Below are 25,085 nucleotides of genomic sequence, written 5' to 3' on the forward strand. Positions count from 1 at the left end.
GAGTGGTCTGAAGTCACAGTTAATTTCCTTTTTCTTTCAGCAGTACACTCTGAGGCAGAAGGTGCTCAAGTTCAATCAGTGATTTGCGATCTCTGTGGACTTATTTCCAAGGAACAGGTGACCTAGAAAGTTGTCTGAGTTGCAGAAACAACAACAAAGAAGGAAATAATAAAAAGGCTTGTAAACATTGGGACTGTGATTCAATGAAAACAATTGTCATAAAAAATGTAGTCAATTTCAGACACCTGGCAAAGTCATTCTAAGAGGCCGAGGCTACTAGAGAAAGAATAAGCAACATGTGTGGGGGGGGAATTTATATTTAACAGAATTTTACCTGACCTACTGATGATATATTTGGTTATCTGATGGGAATTTAAGTTAAATTCATACTGTTAAGGATACGGGTTTCTCCAAAGCCATGGTCTGTGTGGATGGACTGGGCTGCATGCGGTGGATCTCTGCTATGGGTCTACCTCCTCAGAATGTCTCTGCTGCTTTCTCCACTGCCATTTGGCCAGTGTAGCTCTCAGCTACTGAATGCCTGAACTGGATGGAAAAAGGAGATGGATTTCCATTTCAGGAAAACATTTAGCTTCACAAGACTTAGAGCACAGTGACTGAAAATCTAGGCTTAGGAGTTAGGTCCAAATTGAAGCTCTACCACCTACTTGATGTGTGTCAATGGAGAAGTCACAGTATTCTCAGATGTAATAAAATACTAATACTAGTAGGTTTTGTTTTGGGGGACAGGTAGAATACTAAGTCCTTGTAAGATATGTAATATGGTCCTTGGAAATGAATAAGTATGCAGTAAATGGTAGCCATCAAAATTATGGTTGTATATTGTTATTATCAAACCCTTCTACTTTCCTCCTACACTTCTATCTGTACTTTTTTGCTGAAGTGGAATGACATCTCCCCTCATCCCTACTCTTGCAAACAAAAGTCTGTGCATATGATCCCCATCTGATACAGTGGTGAACTATGTGCTCTCTGTTGTTTGTCTCAGAAACAATTCTACAGCTTTTTGACAAGTTTCCATCCTAAGGGATTTAATTGAACTCTGCAGGTTAAATTTCTCTTCTGTAGATGTATTGCAGATGTACTGAATTAGTGATTCACCATGCTCATTTTATGAAAGATATTTTTCTGAAAAAGAGCATTGGTGGGGGTGGTGGGGGAGCAGGAATAGAGATAACAGAGATGAGAGGATTTCTTCAAAATATACACAAAATGATTTCATAACATGCACAGATTCAGATTATAATAAGGGACATAGGTTGTAAGGTTTGACAAATTCTCTTTTTTATACCATGAAGAACAGGTCTGTTCCCTCTGTGGACAAATGTCTGGTTGAAAAAACAAACAAGACTGCGGAGCAGGATCTGGTAACTGATCAGGTATTAATCTTATTTTTCATGACTCAGATCCACTGAGGACAGCTTGGGTTTGTAGTGAGATCAATTCATGCCTGCAGAAGACACGTCATATTTCAGATTGGCATTTCCCTCTATCGTTGTTTCTCTCACATGGCCCTAACGCTGGTGCTGGTCTTGAAAATTTTATTTAGAATTGCTCACATTTTTTTCTTGTAATATTACAGAACATCTTTTTTACTTAAGCCCAAAAGAAATACCACTGAGCTGGTTTTTATTAAAACCTCTGCTACTTGCTGTAGAAACTTGGGCATATTTTTCAACCTCTTCCTGCCTTAGATGTGCCCTGCTGGATAGCACCTTCTTTTCACTGGAAACCGTTTGCCTCTTATAGGTCCTTCATTAGCAGAGTGAGATTCAGCATCTATCGCCATCCATTTCCATTATAATTTTATTGCCTTCTTTTTTGGTCACCTGAACCTCTTACTTCTTGGTTGTTTTCCTTGTAGAGCAGAATTTTTCTGTCTTTTCTAAAAATATGAGTCTCACAAATACTCTGGAAAAAAAGAATGTGGTAAAATACTTGCAAAATGCTACTTCTGTGTTGTCCCGGTAACAATTTATTTTAACAGAAACACTGTGATGTGTGTCTGCGTAAATAGATTTTAATCCAACTTGTAGAGGTAGTCAGCACGGACCTGCTCTGGTCAGGAACCCCCACTTATTGGTGATTTGCCAATTAGCACAAGATATACTGGCAATGTTTTCTCATTCACAAATAAGATTCCTCCAAGCTCAACTAGCCCTTCATAACAGAGCTCAGTATCATGAGCTTTAGTTCTGTGTCCTCCTACTTCATGAAGACCTCTGTTGATGGATCCGAGTTGATGGTTGCAGAAGCAATGACAGCTCATTGGGTCAGCTTGTAAATAAATGTCTCTATGATTGGCAGAATTTTGTCTAAAATTTGCATTTCTTGTAATGTTCCTCTTGATATTAAGGCACTAAGGAAGAAATGAGTATCTTCCACTTACCTCTAATTACTGAATTTTACCCAAAGAACTCTGAAGATTTTTAAAGGACCGAAGTGGCTTAGGTTAATTAACAACAGCTGCAAGATATATTCCTCCTTTCAAAATTCATAACGCACGTGAGAATCTCTCTGCAGGAAAAGTTGTTTAAATTTTGGGGTAAACAAACTTTTTTGATGTTGTTCAAACTTATTTGAGCACCGATTTCTTTTTTCTTTGGTAAATGTCTATTTACATTTTGAGTTATTTTAAACCTATCCTCTTTTCCCTTTTTGTTTTTTCATCAAAATTCACTTGTACTATAGTCTCTTCCTCTTTTTTTGAGATCATTTGCTCTGAGAGAATCCAACTACCATGTCATGAAGAAACTTAAGAAGCCCTGTGCAGAGGCTCATGTGACAAGGAACAGACTTCCTGCCAACAGCCATGTGGGTCAGCCAACCTGGCAGTGGCTATTCCAGCCCCAGTCAAGCTTTCATTAACTGCAGCCCCAACTGACATCTTGTTTGTGACCTCATGAGTGACCCTGAGCCAGAACAACCCAACACAATCTTTCTCAAATCCCTGACTCATGAAAGATGAAGTAATAAATGTTTGTTATTTAAGCCAGTGAACAATAGATAACAAACTTTTAATGGTTTTAATAAAACATCAGATAAATTATATCCAAAAGTTTCAATGATCAAAAATGACTATAGGGATACCTCCTATTGTGCTTCATAGACAGGTGTCAAGTTTCTTTACAAACTGAAGGCAAGAACCTCCACCAGCAAAAATATTATGACATGCTTTATTATTGTGATACTTGCTTTATTATGAGTGGTCTGGAACTGAACCCACAATATCTGTGAGGTATGCCTATATTTTGGCCTCCTAGGCTTTTAGCTACAGTGTACTCTATATAAAGTGGTAATGAAAAGAGAATTTCCAGATGGAGAATCAGTGAATTGTCAAAGTACATCATAAAGTTGGGCCAGGGGTCTGTCTTTAAGGCTGTCCTGCTAATTGCCCTGAATTCCCACTCTCTTGTCACCCTTCTCCCAACTCAACTACATACCTTTGCTTCCAGCCTTCTTGACCTCAATTCCTAATGAAAATATTATCAAATAATGCTAAAAATATGTTTTTGTATCTTTGAAAAACTCATAAGGAAAATGAAAGTATATATGGTGGGTAAATATATTTCTATTGTCTAAAATGAAAGGAGTATTATGAACAATGTGGTAGAGTCAAAGACAGACAGGTCTGAGGAAGGATTGGAGGAAAGGTGGGAATGATTAAGCTCCTTCATAATTTCTATCAGCCCCCACCAAGCCACTTCAATAAACATACATACTATCCTTGCAAAAACTGTATGTGCTTCTTCCAGCCTCAAGACAAGTCCTCTAGCCCCTATTCCCACAGGGATTGCATCCACTAAATCTCATGATATAGAAATTTCAGAGATACTATTGCTAACCATGATCATATTTATTATTTAATGGTATTACTAAAATCAGCACAAGCGTTAAAATAGGTAGAGATAAGTTAATAAGATCCTCAGCCTCTGATAGTCATTAATATTTTGACCAACTTAATTGCTGGGTCAATGGTAAATTTAAATCTCTTTGATCAATTAAATTGGCTAAAGCAAGAATCATCCCCCAAGTTTGGCAGTAAAAGATAATTTAAAATAAGTAATTATAATGATGGCATACTTCCAAAGAATTTTAAAGATTTGAAACTCTTCAAAAGTTTCGCTGCTAAATTATGAATTGTTATCTAATATTGTTATACAGAATCAAACAAAAAATGTTAATTAGGCAGCCATGACATAATTTATGGCACTAAGCTACCATCACTGAATATTTCTTTAATTATATAGAACTCAGAACTCAGCAAATGCTAAAGGAATAGCTATATTTTCTGTTGGCTATTTATCAGAATTTTCTCTCATGCACCTAAATAATTTTCACAGGATTTAAAAACTTTTACTTTGATGTTAATTACTACTTGCTGGATCTTCTCATTAATCAGTTTTCAAGAAATTAATTCTATCACAAATGGAAAGTATTGACAGAATTAAAGGTCATTTCCAGAATTAGACGATGGCAATTAATTTCCTGATTTCTATGTTAATAAGTTGTCACATGTTGTTTGGCAAACATTGATTAGAGTTTACACCATCCATGCAAATTAACATAGGCCATTGGTCTTACTGTTGGAGAAAGTAAGGCTGGGCTTTAAAAGGAAAAAGGCAGAAGGTAAAATGAGAGCAAGCTATACTGTTGGGGAAGCTATATTTTCTCCTTTCCAAAGATATATCATTACTAGAGACTTAAAATGCATTCCAGGTTTCCACAAATTCAGTTTAGAATACTTTCTTGGCTGCCCTAAATTCAAATAGTTACATTTCTTGTTTAATTGCAAGGTACATAATATTAAGCATGGACAAATTTTTATGCCTTGGAAATTTTTTTGTACTCTGATATGGAAAAGTTATTGCTATTAGAATACAGTATAATATTAAAGCATTTGAATTACATTATATAAAATGTAAAGTGTGAATTCATTTTTAAATTGTATCCACCAACTTAGGCATTTGTATAATTTATTAATTTTTTCAGCCATTTTGCTTTTTGCCACATCAAGGTATGCAATGTTTCTTCAGTTTTTAAAACAGGTTTGTAATTCATGGATTTAATTAATTTATTTTCAGGCCAGACTGTGAGCTACTTCTTTTGGTTGTTCTGGCACCCAGTAGAAACTCAGTAATTTATTTTGTTGAATTGTCCAAATATCTTCCTTTGTTTGTCAATCAAGGCTTGAAACATCACTGTTAGAAATTCATGTCTGTGGGATATGAGTTTTGTTCACTTTTAATAATTTTTCCAGAAGAAGGAAACATCCTTCATTTGTGTTTCATTACTTTAATTTACTATGCCTGTCCACAAAGTTTACTTCATGCCGGCTTCCTGTTCCATCCCAGCAGCAGTGTATAACATTTCACAAGTTATGCCTAAGCCTCTTCATCTGTTTAATTGGAGTAGAGTAACTTACAATGTTGTAGTGAAAACATATTGAAAGATATAAGACTTTAGGACATTGCTTGGTCTATAGTAAATAATAAATGTTACTTTTATTAACAAGTCATCATTATCATTGGTCTCAAATGCTTAGGGAGAAAATAATTACTGATCTTACATTTGCTTTTTCCTTTATATCTTGTACAGTACACTGTCAGGACAAGGAACTTAACTATCCAAGTAAAAATTAAGTAGCACTTTGTACAAATAAAAAGAATACAATCAAGTAAACAAACATACACATTTGGTACCAACTACTTTTTAAAGGTTATATTTAAAATATTTATGTGAAATAATGGACTTCTATCTATAATTCATTGGCTTGAATCTGAACAGTTCTCAGAAGAACAACTAGAAAAGCTGAATATATTTTTTAAAAAGTTTGAAGGATTTAGAGTGCTACCCAGACAGCCCAATACTAAAGAACCTAAGATTCTGAAGAGGAGGGTAAAGCATTGAGGTAAGTAGGACATTTTGTAACAATCTGCTTTGCACATTTTTTGCCTATTTTTAAGTATCAAGTATGAGAGAATAAGATGAGCAGAACAAGCTAGGTATAGTCTAAGAATCTGAGCATTTTTAAGCATTTCAGCATTTTTAAGGGGCTACCAAAAAAATAAAAATAAATAAAAAAATGCAGGGCCCAGGACTGAAAAGGCAGCCAAAATTTACAGTGGGAGAAAATTCTAGAAACAAGAAATGAAAGGAGTGTTCCCCACATTTGGACTGCCTTTCCCACTGAGGCATTTTCTGATTCTTAAGTAGAGCAGGGCAAGAGTCAAGAACCAAAGCAGAGAGGAGAAGCTAGGCAGCTGAGAAGCTGAACTAAGATTTCAGAAGTCTCTCAGTGGTTGGAGAGGCAAAATTTATAGTTTCATGTCCACTAAGGAAAAAAGACATTTGTAAATATCCTAAGTTTTCAACTGAGATGTGAACAGTTCCATGGCTAAGAAAAAATAAAGAAACAAACAAACAAATAAAACCCTTTTAAAGACTAAAACCAAATTTTGAAATTATTTCAATTTTGGCTTGAAATGATCAGCTTCTGTCTTTAATACTCGTCTGAAGTAACAGTAAATCATCATTAAAAGAAAATAATGGCACCAGCAGAGCCTCAAAGACTGTTCATATTTAATGCCCAGCAGAAAATAAAAACTTGCCAGACATGCTAGGAGACAGGTCAAGAGAACAAGATAGATACCAGAAATAGACCCACAGATATACATATACAAATTTACATGTGCAGATTAACATATACAGAAAATAAATAAATGACTAGATGAAGAATTTTAAGAGATAACTAAAAAATCTAAAAAAATATCAAATGGAAGTTTTAGAATTTAAAATTATAATGAGTTAATATATCAGTAGAAGTTTTACAACAGATCAAAAAAGCTAAAGGGAGCACTAATGACCTGTAAGATATGTCAGGAGAAAATAATAGACTGGGGATGAAGTTAAAAAAAAAAAGAAGAGAAACAAGATGGCGCGTAGGTAACAGCTGTACCCGCCGCCTCCCGCAACCACATCAAGATCACAACTAAAACACAGAACCACCGTCACTCAGGGCCTCCTGGAACCTGGATGCGCAGAAGCCCCACAACCAGGGACCTGAAGCACTGAGACGGTAGGAGGGGCAGAGACACGGGAGGGTCGGGGCTGAATTAGGGACGTGGCCTCGGGCCCACACCCGGTGCCGCGGGGTAAACCCGGGAGGGAATCTCGGCGGTGGGGGTTTCCCAGAGGAGCGAGGGGTCCCAGCCCCACAGCAGGCCCCAGCCCAGGGCTCCAGGGCCCGGAAGAGACTTCCCCACAACTCCGGGCTGTGAAACCAGCGGGGACTGTCCCTGAGGGTCTCGGAGGCTGCGGGAGCCCCAGCAGCTCCTCTAAAGGGCCCGGCACGGACTCACTCGGACGCTCCCTCTGAGCCCAGCGCCGGGAGCAGCCTGAAAGGACCCGGGACACTCGGGGAGGAACTAACCTGCCTGAGATCCGGGCGAGAGCTGGAGGGGCGGCTTCCTCCCAGGCAGAAGGGCTGGCGGAGGCCATGGCTCCTTTGGCGAGCCCCCCCCCCCCCCCCCGCACACAGCCGGCAGGCAGGCGCCATGTTTGAATCGCCAGCACCTGACACACACCCTTGGCCCCGCCCCGTGATTCCCGGAGGCCCCGCCCCTCCCCACCTGCAGCTCATCCAGGCCATTTCCAGGGGCTTTTCTCTGCAAGTGGCCTCTCGAGCCTCATGCTTAGGACTTTCTTAAAATCTCTCAAACAAGCAGCAGCGGGCCCCATACGGCTTGATAAGCTGCCCTAGGCCTGGCACTAGCGGCAGCTGCATTGGCTCATAGCTTGGCCTCTCCTGGGCTCCTCCAAGCCCAACACAAGGAGCAGCCAACTATGGTTTGCTGTGTAGCTCATGCTGGGTGGCCCTGGGCAAGGCACTAGCACAGGCTGACTTTACACCTCCCGGAGGACCCAGAGACAGTGCCCCTGGTGGGCAGAGTCGACCATGCTGGATTACAACCCTGCCACATCCACGAATGACACTCAAGGGGCGCACTTGGTGAACACCAAAGCTCCACTGAAGTAAATCCTGCTCCATAGGGGTGTCTCCAGCACAGCAGCTCTCTGGCTATAGTTGCAGCTGGTCCTCACAGCCAATTGGCCTGGGGGTCAGTTCCTCCCAGGGACGCCAACAGCAACCAAGGCTCAACTACAATAGGACAGTGCACACAGCCCACACAGGGGAGCACCTAGAAGGCCCAGCTCAGGTGACTGGGGAGGCTGAGCCACTGGACCCTGCAGGACACGTACTACACAAAGCCACTCTACAAATTCCAGGAGACATAGCAGCTCTACCTAATACATAGAAACAAACACCTGGAAGCAGCCACAATGTGGAGGCAAAGAAACATGTCACAAAGGAAAGAACAGAAGAAATCTCTAGAAGAGAAACTAAATGAAATAGATCCAAGAAACCTAACAGATAGAGAGTTCAGAATAATGGTTATAAGGATGCTCAAGCATATTAGTAAGAGTATGATGAAAATAATTGAGAAAATCAATGACATAATAAAAGACCAATTTGAAATGAAGGCTACGCAAACTGAAATGAAGAATAATTTATAGGGGATCAACAGTAGAGTAGATGATGCTGAGAATCAAGTCAGCAATTTGGAACATGAAGAAATAAAAAACACCCAGAAGAGCAAAAAGAAAAAAGAATCCAGAAATATGAAGATAGTCTAAGGAGCCTCTGGGACAACTTCAAGAGGCCCAACATTTGTTTTACTGGGGTGCCAGAAGGAGAGAAAAGAGCAAGAAATTGAAAACCTATTTGAAAAAATAATGACAGGAAACTTCCCCTACCTGGGGAAAGAAACAGGCTTACAAGTCCAAAAGCCCAGAGGGTCCCAACCAAGAGGAACCCAAAGAGGCCCACAGCAAGACACATGATAATTAAAATGCCAAAGGTTAAAGACAAAGAGAGAATCTTAAAATCAGCAAGAGAAAAAGCAGTTAATTACATACAAGGGAGCCCCCATACGACTGTCAGCTGATTTCTCAACAGAAACCTTGCAGGCCAGAAGGGAGTGGCAAGAAACATTCAAAGTGATGAAAAACATGGAACTACAGCCAAGATTGCTCTACCAGCAAAGCTATCATTTAGAATTGAAGGTCAGATAAAGAGCTTCTCAGACAAGGAAAAGCTAAAGGAGTTCATCACCACCAGACCAGCACTACAGGAAAAGTTGAAGGGTCTTCTTTAAGAAGAAGCTAATGAACAAAAGATTCTGATGAACTAAATGGATCCAGAGACACTGACACATGTAACAGATGATCATATTTCAGAAGGAAGAGGGAAGGGGGGTGGAGGGTGGGAAGAGATTAACCAAAGAAGTTATATGCATATGTGCATAACCCATCAACACAGACAATGACGGGGTGAAGGCCTGGGGAGGGGGTGGGAGTGAGGTGGAGGGGATCAATTGGGGGGAAAAATGGGGCACCTGTAATACTTTCAACAATAAAGATAAATTAAAAAAAAAATTAGACTAGTGAAAGGAGACAAATGGGACATGGTGGAATGTCTTAGATATGTGTACCTGGAGTCCAAGAAGGAGCAAGAAAGAAAAAGTGACAGAGGACATGTCTTAAAATATGACGGTCAAAATTTTGTTTTAATTAAGTAAAATCTCAAATCACAGAATCAGGATGTATTCTAAATTACACACAGGGTAGATGATAAAAAATACCTAGACACAGTATAATAAAAATTTTTAGGTAGTTCAGTATATACTTTTGTTTGGTAATCAGCGTATACTTTTCCACAAATACATTATAAAAAGTCTTCTATTTTTAAACTAGGTATATGTAACATATTTTATTTCAAGTAGAAGTTGTTAAATTTGGAAGCAATCTTAGTAGTAATGCAATTTAATTTGCTCATTATATCAATGATGACTTTGGGGACCAGGAAACTTATGTGGCTTATCTAAAAGTACTTCATCATGAAAAGAAATACTCTTAAACTTTTAATAGTAAAATTTTAAAAATGTTGAAAATAATGCAATATAATAAGAACATTTAAAATTTTAATTCAAATTCTAGTCATCACAGAAACCATTATTTGCTTACCAAAATATCCATTCCAATCTTCATACTAACAGGACTCTGATTTTTGTGTGTCCAGGTGCTGGGAAATAATTTTCCATAAATATTTTTATATTTCCTTATGATTGGAGACTTCTGAGCAATCACTGACAAGGTTTGTTCAAGGGTCAATGAAGAGCTATCAATATTGGTAAGCTACCAATAGTTTATCTCTTAGGAGAGATTTAGAGATATATCTCTCCAGAAACAATTGCTTACTTTTCAGGGTAAGAAACCTAGAGATTTAATCCATCTCTCTTCTCCCCAGAGAATATTTGTTTATATTTCAGAGTAAAAAATTCATTTTCTATTTGGAGAAGAAAATGGGTAATTGTGCCATAATTCTCTATATAAACGCTTGAGTCTCATAATTTTGGTGTTTCTCTACTATGATGATGTAAATATACTGCATATGCAGATACTATCTAGAATTCTTAGTCATATTGTCTTGTGAGGAATTGTGGTGTGGGAAAATGACAGTCTTGAGTTGTTAACTGTCACACCATGATTCAGAAATCTTGTGGCTCCTGTCAGTACTTACATATAAAATCTTTGGCAGGATAACTTGTTAGCTTGTAAGCAGGGTAAAATCTTCAACGTTTTTAACTTAACAGTGCCAGTGCCCAACCAAAATACTGTATTTCCTGGCCTCTTTTTGCGGTTAACAGTGGCCAAGTGACCAAACTATAAGCAAAGATATGAAAGCAGAAGTTGGTTTTTGAGATTTTTAGAACATGCCTTTTCACCGAATGTTCCTGTTTCTTGAAATACGTCTATGATGCCTGGGGATATAGCATTCTTCTTTTACCATAAAGTCATTTTGAGAAAAGGATAATGAAGATTTTGGATGTAATAATGAGAAAAGTGTTATTCCTACCCAAGAGGACATGCCATGAAAGAGAAGAGAGATTCTTTCCTTCATTCACTCAAACAACTCATATCGGCAGAGTCTGTGCTGGGTGCTAAAGATACAAAGATGAGTAAAGCCTAGTTCCTTCTCTCAAAGAGCTCTAATGGGGAGGAGAGACAAAAGTGAATAAAATAATTTGTAGTAAGAACTGTGTAGTAATATGCATATTATAAAATCAATCTTTATAATTACATACACCTTCAACTCCTTCGTCTTTCTCTTGTTCCCTAGTGCATGCTTGGCTAAACCAATCATGGTAAAATCCAACCCTTGGGCTACTCAATGCCTGCACCCATGAAGCTGAATGGGGCTGGAAAAACTCATACAAGACTATTCCCAGAAATCCATAGTCTATTCCCTTTTCCATTCTCTTCAATGACATTTTATTCCTTACCTTATTTCTAATTACTAATCTCTGCTCTACAACCCACCCCTTTCACTGTTTTCATGGTCAACTGATCAACTTCCTTTTTATTCCATTGAGAAAATAGAAACAATTGGAAGAGTACTTCTACAAGTTTCCACAAACACATCTACTTATTTACCTGCACATAACTGCATTTACTCTACCTTCTCTCCTGTTACTATGGGTCAATTTTACTATCTCACACCTAGGATTAACCTCTCCAATTATATACTATTTCTTACCACCACCCTCTTTTTTCCTTTTTATTGAATTTATTGAGGTGACACTGGTTAACAAAATTATACAGGTTTCAGGTGCACAGTTCTACCAATTCTACAACAGGTCATTTGTACACTATATTGTGTGTTCACTGTCCATCATCATTTATCCCCCTATACCCTTCCTGCCTCCCCTCACAGCCCATCCCCCTAGCAATCACCACACTGTTGTCTGAGTTCATAAGTTTTTCCTTTTTTTCTCTCAATTCCTCCCAGCCTCCCCCACTCCCACTGACAGCTCTCAGACTGTTCTCTATCTGAGTGTGTCTCTCTTTTGCTTGTTAGTTCATTTTGTTTATTAGATTCCACATATGAGTGAAATCATATATGGTACTTGTCTTTCTCTGACTGGCTTATTTCATTTAGTACAGTGTTCTCCAGGTACATCCATGCTGTTGTGAGGAATTTGTGTGTGTGTGTTTTATTGGATTATTTCCATAAGGAAATAGACCCCAGAGACATGTTATTCAACTGATTATGACCCAAAACCTGAAGAAATATCAAGATCAAAAGGAGATTAGAGGGTAAAATAGACACCTCTACAAAGGTGAACAAATACTAAAGATTGTGAAGCACAAAATGCTCCCTTCTGATGCCTGACACTATGCATACATGAAGGAATTGAGACGTGACTCTAGGACAGAAAGGGAGAGAGAGAAAATCTTGAAAAGATTGAGAACACTTATGACTTGATTGTTTTAGGGATCAGTGGAAAGGAGACTTGTGATAGTTAATTTATATGTCAACTTGGCTGTGCTAAGGGATACTCAGATAGCTGGTAAAACATTATCTTTGGATGTGTCTGTAAGAGTGTTTCCAGAAGAGATTATCACTTGAATAGGTAGATATGGTAACTAAGCATTGGTAACAATAGATATGGTAACAATAGCATTGATATGGTAATCAATGCTATTGGGCATTATCCAATCCATTGAGGGCTTGAAGAGAACATAAAAGTGAGAAAGGGTGAATTTGCTCTCTTGCTTGAGCTCGACATCATCTACTCTTGCACTGAGACATTGGAGCTCCTGGTTCTCAGGCCTTTGGATTTGGTCTGGAACTATATAACTGGCTTCCCTGGGCCTCTAACTTGCATATGGCAGATCATGGAACTTCTCAGCCTCTATAGTCATGTGAGCCAATCCCTCATAATAAATATCTTCCTTTATATTTATCATCTATTATCCATCTATCATCTACCTATCTATCAATCATCTATCATCTCTATCTATCTATATCTATCTATCTATCATCTATCTATCTATCATCTATCTATATCTATCATCTATCTATCATCATCTATCATCTATCTGTCATCATCTATCTATCATCTATCATTTATCTATCATCTATCTATCATCTATCTATCATCTATATCTATCTATCTATCATCTATCTATCTATCTATCTATCTATCTATCTATCTATCTATCTATCTATCTATCTATCTATATCTATCATCTATCTATCTATTATCTATCTATCTATCTATCTATCTATCTATCTATCTATCTATCTATCTATCTATCTATCTATTATCTATCTATCTATTATCTATCTATCTATCTATCATCATCTATCATCTATCTATCTATCTATCATCTATCTATCTATCTATCTATCTATCTATCTATCATCTATCTATCTATCTATCTATCTATCTATCTATCATCTATCTATCTATCTATCATCTATCATCTATCAATCTATCATCTATCTATCATCTATCTATCATCTATCATCTATTTGTCCTGTTTCTCTGGATAACCCTGACTAATATAAAATCTAATATAAAATAGTTACATACAAATAAATTTTTTTGAGCAGGGAAACAGCTGAATTTGTAATCTGAGATGCTACATATCTATACTACAAGTATTACTTTTTAAATGTATCTACGTTTTTATAAAATTTGGGAGTTTGATAGAATATCTTATAGAGTTAAACCTCTAGTGTAAAAAATGATTCATCAAACCACAAATCAAAAAATACGATACACTGTTTAAAGGTTCAATAAAATGCACTTTAACAACAGTAAGTGAAGGGTCATATGGTAATTTTGGTCTTTGTGAGGATGTTCTAATCAACAGAAGAAGACATGGGGCTCAGCAGGTGTTTGGGAAACCAGAATTTCATTGTAGTGAATTGTACTGAGATTCAGATGCAAATCAAGTTGAATTCTTTCAGTTCCCATTTTAACTGAAACTAAATATGTATCCCCAAGGTGAGATTGTCAACTAATGAGAAATCTCATACTCCAAACTCCTAAGTGTCTTACTTTTACTTAATCTTAATTACTTTTTTAAGTTTTCTTCTTTGCTTGATATAACCTTGAATAGAATGCAAAGATGTTGTTTACCTGTGTAGTACATCCCTAGATGTTCAAGACCAGTGACTACGTCTCTCTGTTCCCTAGTGTCCAGGCCAACCAGAAACAAGCCTTATTATTTGCTTTTCTTTATCACTTGACTAGTTTTCACAGCTGGATGTACCATCAATTTCAAGATTCTTCTAAATTTAGAAAATGAGTTTGACCATAACTTGGCATGTGATGAGATCCTTTCCCTTTTGTTTCTGAAAGCATGACTACTGAAGCAAATAAGGTACTATCTTATTTGCTACTAAAAAGAAGTAGGAAATAAGTGGACTATTTTGCTTCCTCAAAAATATACTCTCTTGTGGTGATTGTTGTGCTGTCTGCTAATGAGTTTGAGAGCCTAATCTGACATTGATGTTCTTTATGCATCATTTAATTGTTTCATGTTTAATTGCATTACAACAAAGCCAACATCTGTGGCAATGAAGATATAAAGGATATTTTGTAAACACAGAAAAGTAGAGTGGAGTCACAGAGCAGAATTCCCCATGAAAAAAAATTTCCAGGAAATAGACTAACCACCTGAATTATATTAAAGACAGAAGAGGCCATAAGAAAACAAAAGCCAGAAAATTAGTAAAGGGCAGAATTTAAGGACCAACAGTAAATCTTAATGATTGACAGCATAAATCATCCATTTCCTTTGTTTTAGAATAAGAAGAGAGATTTTAAATTTTCACCTCATTTCTTCTATCATATGATAGGAATATTATTGAGGTAATAAAATTCAGGTAATAAAATTCACTATAATAGAATGAACAACTTACAGATGTTCATTCTCAGAGATTACAGTGGTTTAATCTCTTCTTCATGAAATGAGAAGTTCATTTTTAGATGACCTACATATGACAATTCTAAGGCTAATATGTACATTTTTACCCTATGAAAAAACTTTTATTAAAATGTACAAAAAAGAAATGCCTGGTATGTAGCAGACAGATGATATATATCTGACAAATGAAAGCCATAAATTTATAAATTGTTTTAGAGACTGGCATGAAGTATGCAAAGAATGCACTAGACCAAGATATTGAATTTGAAAAGAAGTATGAGATATGTAAGGGGAAAAGAGGTGATTATATTTATGTCTATTAGACAAAGTTACTCTTTGGGTTAGCCTAGAAAATATCTCAAATGAGCACACTTGCATTGGTGGCTCCTATAAGTTATGACTGTATTTTTGACATATATTTCTATAATATCAAGAAACCAACTTATTTTGAAGTATTTCCTCTGGTTCATAGGAACACCTAAATTGTTGATGTTAGAGGAAGCTAAAACGTGCAAAAATTCTTATAATTGTTTTTATCATCTCTTTGATTAAATAATTGAACAAATAAGTGAACAAATTGTATTATTAGCCAACCACTAAGCATTTCTCCCTTAGAGGTAGCTTACAAGCTAGAGTGAAAGACAGATATGGAATAGAATTTAAAGTATGCTGAGTATACAGTGCTCTTGGATATAGAACTCACCTGGCCTGTGCATTTGTGAGCATTCCCTGAAGAAGTGACATTTAAATGGAGACTTGGTAAATGAGCAGGAGTTAATTAAGAAAGGAGAGAGAGGGGAGAAAATAGGGGTTCAGGCAGAAGGAAGAGCAGGCAAAAATCTTGAGGCAGAGAAGAACATGGCATGTCCAAGAAACAGGGAAGCAGGCATTATTGGTGCATAGACAGTAAGAGGGGAATGGAAAGAGATGGAACAGCAGGGAAAAGGTCATTACCTTTTACAGCAACATATTAAATGGAAATCACAAAGCTCAACACATTGCATGATTCCCTCAAAATGATTTCAGAGTAGGGCCCAGATAGTGTTGCTCAGTGGTTGAGCACTGACCCGTGAACCAAGAGGTCACCGGTTTAATTCCCAGTGGTTGTGGGCTCAGTCCTCAGTAGGGGCCGTGCAGGAGGCAGCCTATTGATGTTTCTCTCTTGTTGATGTTTCTCTCTATCCCTCTCCCTTCCTCTCTCCAAAATCAATAAAAACATATTTAAAAACATGGTCTCAGAGTGGGTTATGTCAGTAAATGTCAGCCTCCAATCACATCCACTTTCCCTCTTGCATTCTTTTTCTGGAAAGTTGCATGCTAAATCTCCCCAGCACACTTGCAGCTGAGTTCTGCCATAGTTCCGGGTAACGAGATGTTTGGAAAGTCTCAGTGGAAGGCACCACTTTTGAATGAAACCAAAGCCTCATTAGGAGAAATCATTTTTACCCCATTTACCTTTCTCCACATTTGCTGTCTGGATGGTAAATACACATGAGGCCTGAAGATGCAAAAACCATCTTAAATGATGAGGATTAATTTCTGCATGTTAAACATGGTGGTGCAAAAGACAGAAAGAGCCTGAGGCTATGGGATAGAGGGTCAGACTTGTTTTGCGGTTGATGTAACTGGCAGCCCTTAGCATTGTGCACTGCACAGACGGTGTGGCCATATGCGGATACCTTGCCTGGGCTCCCAATTGTAGGTGTCACTGAGCCACCTTACCAGAGCAGAGTGATCTATTCCCACACTTACTTTGGTGTGAGACAAATAAGCACGTATCAATTAAAGCTACCAAATTTGAGTTTTTTGGGAACTGCCGTAAATCACTTTTTCTAACTATCAGCAGTGTTGTATTTCACCTATTTATGGATCAAATATCTTTGTTGAAAGTCTATATACTGCCTAAGGGAAAAAAAATATCTTTTTTTATTGATTTCAGAGAGAGAGGAAGGGAGAGGGAGAGAGAGAGTTGAAACATCAGTGTTGAGAGGGTTGTCGTTGATTGGCTGCCTCCTGCACACCCCTGACTGGGGATTGAGCCTGCAACCTGGGAAAAATATTTTTGATAGTCTTCTCTGTCTAAGTGAATATGTAATTACTGTCCCAGACAATATTCTAAACAACTCAAATGTTATCTTGTCAGAGAGTCAGGCCCTGTTCCCTCCAGGCAAAATTAGTTATTTCCAGGGCTCCTAAGGAACCCTATGCACTGGTCAGGTACCATACCCCCTTACAATCCCTTGTTCATATCTCCATCTTCCCCATGAGCTGTAAGCACCACAGGGCACTGTTCTTACCATATTTATTTTCTAACCCTATTGCCCAGAATATTATACTATTAACTTGGAATATTAGTGCTAGTAAATGTTTGCTATTCTCCAAATTACATTTAAGTTTTAACAAGCACTTAGTCTATAAAGTCTCTCCATCTAGGTACCACAGCCTTCTAAGAATAGTGGCTTTCATTTCACTTCTACTTTCCAAATTATATAAAGAAGTTCCTCTCATGGCCAAACTCTAACTCAGAGTCATATACATAAGTTAGAAGACTCTGGGAATGTCATTGCCCCTTTAGAATGCAGATTGGTGGTGCTGAGTGAACAATAGTTGTGGTGTCTCCATGATCTGTAGCTCCTATGTTCATGTCCATGTTTGGTCTCCTTCCCTTAAGAGTGGGCAGGGTCTGTGACTTGCATCTAACCAGTGGAATATGCAAAGGTAATGGGATGTATGCGATTATATTAATGTTATTACATAAGGTGGTAGTTTGTCTCTTGCTGGAGTCTCTTGATCACTGGCTTTAAAGAAACAAGAGGCTACAAATTCTATACCTGCAAGGAAATGAATGTTGTTAACAACCATGCAAGTGGCCTTTTCCTTAGTCGAGTTTCCAGGTGAGACCCCAGTGCTAGTCACACTTTGATTGCAACTCCATGAGAGATCTTGAAGCAGAGAATCCTGCTAAGCCATGCCCAGATCCCCGACTCCCAGGAACTGTGAGATAATAAATGTGAGTTATTTTAAGCCAATAAATTTGTAATTTATTACATAGCATTAGATTAAAATGATGATAGATAGCCTGATACAGAAAGCACCTAAAAGTAGATTGCTGACATTACTGAAACTTGAAATTTGGATACTAGCCTTGGGAATAAGTGGTGGGTGGGAAGAGATTTTCAGTGAGCATGGAAAAACAATGAGCTGTCTTAATGAGTGGCAAAATATTTGGTAAAACTGGGCTTAACACTATTTTTCAACAAATCCAGTGTGGCTGAAGCAACTTTTATTAGGACCTGGGAAGAGTTTAAGAAAATATTTAGTAGATTCTTTCAACTGGAAAAAAGAGTTTGCAGAAAACCTAAGGGTATAGTCCCACAAAAACCCAAAAGGCACAAAGTACCCTAATTAAGTCTATGGGTAGATTTTGGCACATGTAAATGACTATAGAGTCAAATGCGTAGAGAGCTGTGTTTGACAAACAAATGTTTGAAAGAACGATGTTGGCACACCTTAGCCTCCTAGACTAAAAGAATCAAAGATGTATTTGAGATGCAAAAGGACTTCTTGTTCCCACTGAAAAGCATGTGTTCTCTCATGTCCTCTTCAGAAGTAGATGTCCAAAATGGGGAAAAGGAAGGACATCCCAGAAATCAGAGTCATGAACCATGGAGAACAATGGGTCAGGGAGCTATTCCTGGCAGAGTAAGTAGAGCCTCATGATGGGAAGTTTTCTACTCCAGAGTAGAGCAAACTTACAACATTTATCCAGCATATTTCAGATATTTTGGGGAGTGGTGACTGCTGTGTGCTGGGAATTCTTCTGCTTTTTGGATGGAAATATTATTGTAGTAATTCTGACCCTCTTCCACCAGTGGATATTGGAACTGTGGGAGCATATAAACTTGTTTCTTTAGTTTATATGTCTCTGGGTCAAGAGGAACACATTTGAAAAGTACACAGCATTCTGTATTTAAATACTGATGCCATAATTGGATGAAACATTTGGGGTGTTTTCTTTTGGGAGTGGTATTTTGCATGGAAAAGGCACATACGTATTTTTGAACAAGAAAGTAAAAAGTAGTAGATTAGATTATTTAGAAAATATTCACTTTTGTCACCCCACTTTCTTTAGAAGAGGGTATTTTCCTGCCCCACTGTTATTTGAATTTGCATTATAACTTAACATGGTCAAGAATATGGGCAGAGGTGGCAATGTGCCAGTTACAGGTCTAGGAGGCACCAAAAGTTTCTGCTTGTCCCTTGGGTAGCTTCAGAACTTTCCAATGAGAAAACACATGGCCCTGAGTAGCTATTTTCCCTTCAGCCTGGGTCCAGAATACATATACATAAATCAGAGCCACAGACCTGTGAGTGTGAAAGTAAATGTTTGTTATATGCCACTGAGTTTTGGGATGATTTGTCATAAAAAAAAACCTGCCTGACATCGTGCTTGGTTAAATTCTTTGGTTACGTTACAGTTTATGCATATTCTGGCCTGTGTCCTAATTAGAACAACCAGTCACCTTAATGCTAAATACTAATGCTGTATATTTAGATTCAAAAGGATAATTGAAACCACTGTTCATTCATATGAAGTACCTAAGAGTAAATAAAGCACCATGATGTATACAACCAACTCTCAGAGGTAAAAAGATGTATATAAGTACATATGCATATATACACATGTATGTCTATATTAGAGAGATGATAGATGATAGATGATGATAGATAGATGATAGATGATAGATGATAGATAGATAGATAGATAGATAGATGATAGATAGATAGATAGATGATAGAGATAGACAGATAGAGATGATAGAGACTGAATTTTGGCCACCTAAGTCTTCCTTGTTACCACTCCATCTTCAATGTGCAACTTCAGGGACAAGTGGGGAAGAAGGAGAACAGAAAGGTACAAGGAACTATAAAATAGAAAGTTTTAAAGCTATAAGACAGGGAACACCCCTGTAGTTGTACTTGGAGCAACTTAGGGTCCTCACCTTTGTATACCTTGGGATGGGCACAAGTACACAAATTCAATTTGCTCTGACTTCTGTTGTTAATGTCGTGAGTGTACTTCCTGAACGGGGGGAGAAAAAAAAATCTATCTCTTCTTGTCATGTTGACAGCTTTTGCTACATAAATAGATAGCTATGTAGGCAGATACCAAGGTGTGAACTTCCCCCGTGCATTTTAATTGGATGTTAGACATGAAGTGTGGGATTGAGTATTTAAATGGCAAAGGTGCCCATCAAATAAAGTCCAGATATCTACTTTTAGTCAGCAAAGTGGGCACTGATAGGTAACAGTGGGACTAGTTTGTTGTACATTAGTAACTAGCTCATAGGTCCCACAAGCAGTCCTAAGGCAGAGTGTTTTGTGATATACAGAGAAAACATATGTCCACATGCAAAAAATTTCCCTTCCCAAGCCTTTCTCTTGAGACAAGAAACATAGAAGGGATGGTCTTTGATAAAAACATATAAGGACAAAATTAGACCCTTCTGAGAGTGAAAAGAGATTCAGCAATAATAATAATTAAAACAGGTATAAACTGCCAGGCTCATGTGGCTCAGTTGGTTGAGCACTGCCGCATGCAGCAGCAGGTCTCTTCAGTTCCATCAGGGCACAAGCCTGGGTTATGGGCTTCATCCCCAGTAGGGGGTGTGCAGGAGGCAGCTGATAGATGCTTTTCTCATGGATGTTTCTATCTCTCTCTACCTCTCCCTTCCTCTCCCTAAAATCAATAACAACATATTCCTCCCCCGACACACACAAAAACAACAGGTGTAAACCTGGAATATCTTGGGCAAACCTGGAAATGTGCCCACACAAGCTTTGTGCTATGTTGAAATCGGATGTTGTCTTCAGTGCCTTCCTTACTTTTCCAGATTTCAATTCTTCTTAGGCTTCTACTCCAAACTCTGAAAGTTTACTTTTCCTTTTCTTGACTATGGCAAGCTATTTTAGCATTCCAGTTGTGCCAATTGTCTCTGAGCATCAACCTTGTTTCTTAAATTTTGAAATTTTTCCTAATGAAGAAATCTAATGTGCTTATTATAAATCAAATAGCTTAAACCTAAATCCAAGCTAATCGGTGATACGAATTGGTTAATTTGGTTAATGTATTTCCTTTTATTTTTTTAAGCCAACAGAACCTGAATTGTAAAGAGAACATTCAGAAACAAGGCATTTAACCCAGGAGAAGAATCACTGTGAAACATTACGGCATTGAAACTAAGTTTGAGCATCCAGGACTTTCATGCTCCATGTTTTTCTACTGTTGAGTTCTCTGCCTATTGAACATCCTTGTAGCTCCAGCCCTGGACGATATAAAAGCTAGATGGGACATGAAAGATGTCAAATTTATCCTGCAGAAAGGATGTCTTTAAGCACATTGAAATCACATTACATTCTTTAAGACTCTGGATCCTTCTTTTTATTGCAAGATATATTTCTATATTTCTTGGCCCATAAGGAAAGGAAGCCCTTTAGAGAACAAAGCATCCATGCTCACAGTAAAAGTCTAACCTTCCACAACAGGACATGGAGATAATTGCTTGGCCTTTTCACTGTTTCATCCTATCCTATGGTTCTCATTGGTGATTACTATCTGCCATTCCCTTATGTGGTGCTGACTAATCCAAAGACTAAGACTAAAGCCATTCCCCTGGAAGCAATTTAAACAATTAAATTGTCTAATTTCTTTTCTGTGTATTCTTGGAGTTTGCCCAGTCCCCTCTCCTGATAGACAACTTTTTGTGTGTGTGTGTGTGTGGCTTATTTTCCCCTTTGAAACAACTGACTTTTGTTTTCTTTTATTGTCAATTTATTATATGCTCATCCTGCTTTCCTCTCATTCAAGGGGAAAATATTCTTAAATTTCAGGAAAGAAAGAGGACCCGATGAAGTCTCTGTAGTTAAAAATCTTTAGGCTCAATGAGTAGGGCTTAGATGTGGCACAAAGACATAACTATTAGTTCTGGATTTGGGCTGTGTATTATGTTCATGGAATAAAATATTGTCTTCTGTTTTTCTTAACAATTCCCTAAACCATATGCTAAGGGATTAGGCAAAACTCTTGCATTTGCTCATTGCCACTAACTTTCTGGATTAGAGTAAGCTTAAAAATAATTGATGTGTAGGCAAACCAGTAGGAACTATGAGAGACTATAAAGTAGATTGGAAGAAAATCTATAATGACTACCTTTGTCACTTGAGCCCAGTGTGAATCTATAAGAAAATCTATAATGACTACCTTTGTCACTTGAGCCCCTTGGTTTTATAAAAAACTAATCCTTTTTGGATTTAAGAAATATATTAAAGTAATGTCAACTGTCTACTAGTTTCTTCCTCTATGCCTATGTTTGGTGTAGTTACAGCAACTGGGACTAAGCCACATAGAATGTATTATTAGAAAGTTTACAAATCAAAAGAGCTGACTCTAAGTATGGTGAAAACTCAAGTAATGCCCTGGTATTGAGTGTCACAAAGAGGAAATGAAACTACATAATTATGAAAGGCAGAGAAGATAAATCTTTGGGAAATATACATCTCCATTTTGAGGTCTCAGGAATGCTGTGGTTACACTATTAAAGAAGGAATTTAAAACCAGATGACAAGTTCTACATGAATTTGGTATGGAGCACATCACAGTCAGCAAGCCTCCTGTCAGAAGAAATCTACAGAATGAATGCATGCTTATAAAAATGGAATTAAGATAAGAATGTCTAATGGTAGACATAGTAGTGGGCCAAGGGTGGATAGAATGAGTATAACTTTCAGATTTAGCAAAGTAAGTCATCCATCTAAGTCATAAATTTCTGGTATATGCTTTAGTTCAGAGGTAAAACAAACTGTAAATTGTGTCACTATATGTGTGACATTTAATTTTCTGGAACAGAGGTCTATAGCTCTTAGCGGATTCTCAAAGAGTCTATGATATAAAAGGTTTGAAATTTATTTGAGCCCTATAGATGCACATGTTTGTAGAATTCTATTGCAACAAGAATAATGGGATTTAGGAAATCTTTTTTAAAAATTTATCTTTATTGTTGAAAGTATTACAGATGTCCCTCTTTTTTCCACATTGACCCCTTCTGCCCTGCATCCACCCTGACCCAGGCCTTCACCACACTATTGTTTGGGTTATGCATATATGCATATAAATTCTTTGGTTAATCTCTCCCCCCACACCCATTTCCGCCTTCCCGCTGAGATTCATCTATTCCATGCTTCTGTATCTCTGGATCTATTTTGTTCATGTTTATTTTGTTCATTAGATTCCACATAATGAGTAAGATCATGTGATATTTGTCTTTCTCCGACTGGCTTATATTGCTTAGCATAATACTCTTCAGGTCCCTCCATGCTGCCTCAAAGGGTAAGCGATCCTTCATTTTTACAGCTGCATAGTATTCCATGGTGTGAATGTCCCACAGCTTTTTATCCACTCACCTACTGATGGACACTTGGGCTGTTTCCAGATCTTAGCTATTATAAATTGTGCTGCTATGAACATAGGGGTGCATAGGAAATCTTTTGTTTTAATGCAACTCCCATATTGCCCAAAAACAAATTACTCCAGGTATAGAGCTCCTTATGGTGGTGGATTGATTAAATCAGATACAATTTGGGTAAGAAGCAAAATTAATATCTATATGTGACTGACTTTGAAGATCCTGCCATCAGAACTTCTAAGAGTCTCCTACTGTCTGCCTGCATTTCCCTGGGCCATTCACTGGTCTGTTCTTCACTAGTAACTACACGAGGCAAAGGCCACTTCGTAACTGTTTACACCTGCTCTTTATTGTATCACCAAATGACCACTGATGAGAAAGTCTAAATGAGTCCTAATGACCATTGAAACCAGATGCTGCCTGTAAGCAAACGTTTCTTCTGGAAAATATAACCGACATAGAATAATTTGGCTCTGGCTCATTTTCTGTCCCACTCACAATGCCTTAGGGATCACCCTTTATTAGGTAGTCTTTTAAGTTCCCATATTCAGGACCTTTTAATGAAGGGAGAACTGTACATAGCATTTTCATCTCGCTGCATGTTATGGTACAGATAATCTTGTTTCATAAATGTTTATCAAATCTGTCAGTTACTAGAAACTGTAATTGCCATTTCTATTCTTTAATCCCCAGTGACTCACAGAAAGTTATCCTTTGACTCATCCATACACTCAAATCTTTTCACACATTAAAAAAATGTTCTGGAAATCAAAATGTACACTATTTGTGTTCTTTCCAAAATTACTCCCAGAAGTAGGTACAGTAAAGCTGCATGTACTGCTCAGCACTCTCCAGATGGTGGAAGGAAAACGAAGTGTCAGATCCACATTCTCTGCTTCCTTTCCCTTTTCTGAATGTACAGTGTAATAACGATTATTGGTTAGACATTTCATTAGCCTTTAAGCTGTACTGAAAACAATAATTAAAAGTAATATTGTTTGAGCCAGCTTTATTTGAAAAAAAAATGTCAGAGCTTTTCTCCCTCTATAGCAAACTCAATTCATGTCCATTTACTTCAATTACTTTCTATAGGGCATCAAATTCCAGGTCTTATTGCCAAGTCATCCTCTCATTTTGAGCTTCAGACCAGTACTCCCAACTCCTTTCTTGATAGCCACATTATAATTAGAGTAATCTTGTAAAAGTCCAAATTAAATTATGTCAGTCTCTTGCTTAAAGTCATTCATTGACTCCCTACATTTTAGGTCTAATTCGATGCTTTATTGGACTATCAGAATATATCACGTGGCACCTGCTTAACTCTCTGGCCTCAACTTTTATCCCTCTTCTCCTTTTTGGCAAAGACCGCATCGATACACACCTTTTCCGAACATAAAAGCAAGATTCTACTTCTCATTTGCACTTGTATCTAGTTGGGAACAAATGGACAAGTTTCACCAATGGAATGTGAGTGAGGGGGACCTACCCCGCTTATAATACTAACATTTCCCACGTGATCCTTTTTGTTCCATGGAAGAGAAAGATCCTGAAATGGCAAACCCACCCATAAAGAGTCTGCATGCCTGAGTCACCACTTGGAGGAGAGACCCCATAAGAACCTCCTGACCCGTTTTGAAGAGCAGCAAGAAATAAATATTCATTGTGTTACATTGTTGAGACTTTGTTTTATTTACTAGAGAATCTGGGTTGTTTTTTTAACCTTAATAAGCTTCCATCACAAGACTTTTTAACATTCAG

The sequence above is a fragment of the Miniopterus natalensis genome, chromosome 1 (assembly GCF_054644295.1).
Source record: "Miniopterus natalensis isolate mMinNat1 chromosome 1, mMinNat1.hap1, whole genome shotgun sequence".
NCBI lineage: Eukaryota > Metazoa > Chordata > Mammalia > Chiroptera > Miniopteridae > Miniopterus > Miniopterus natalensis.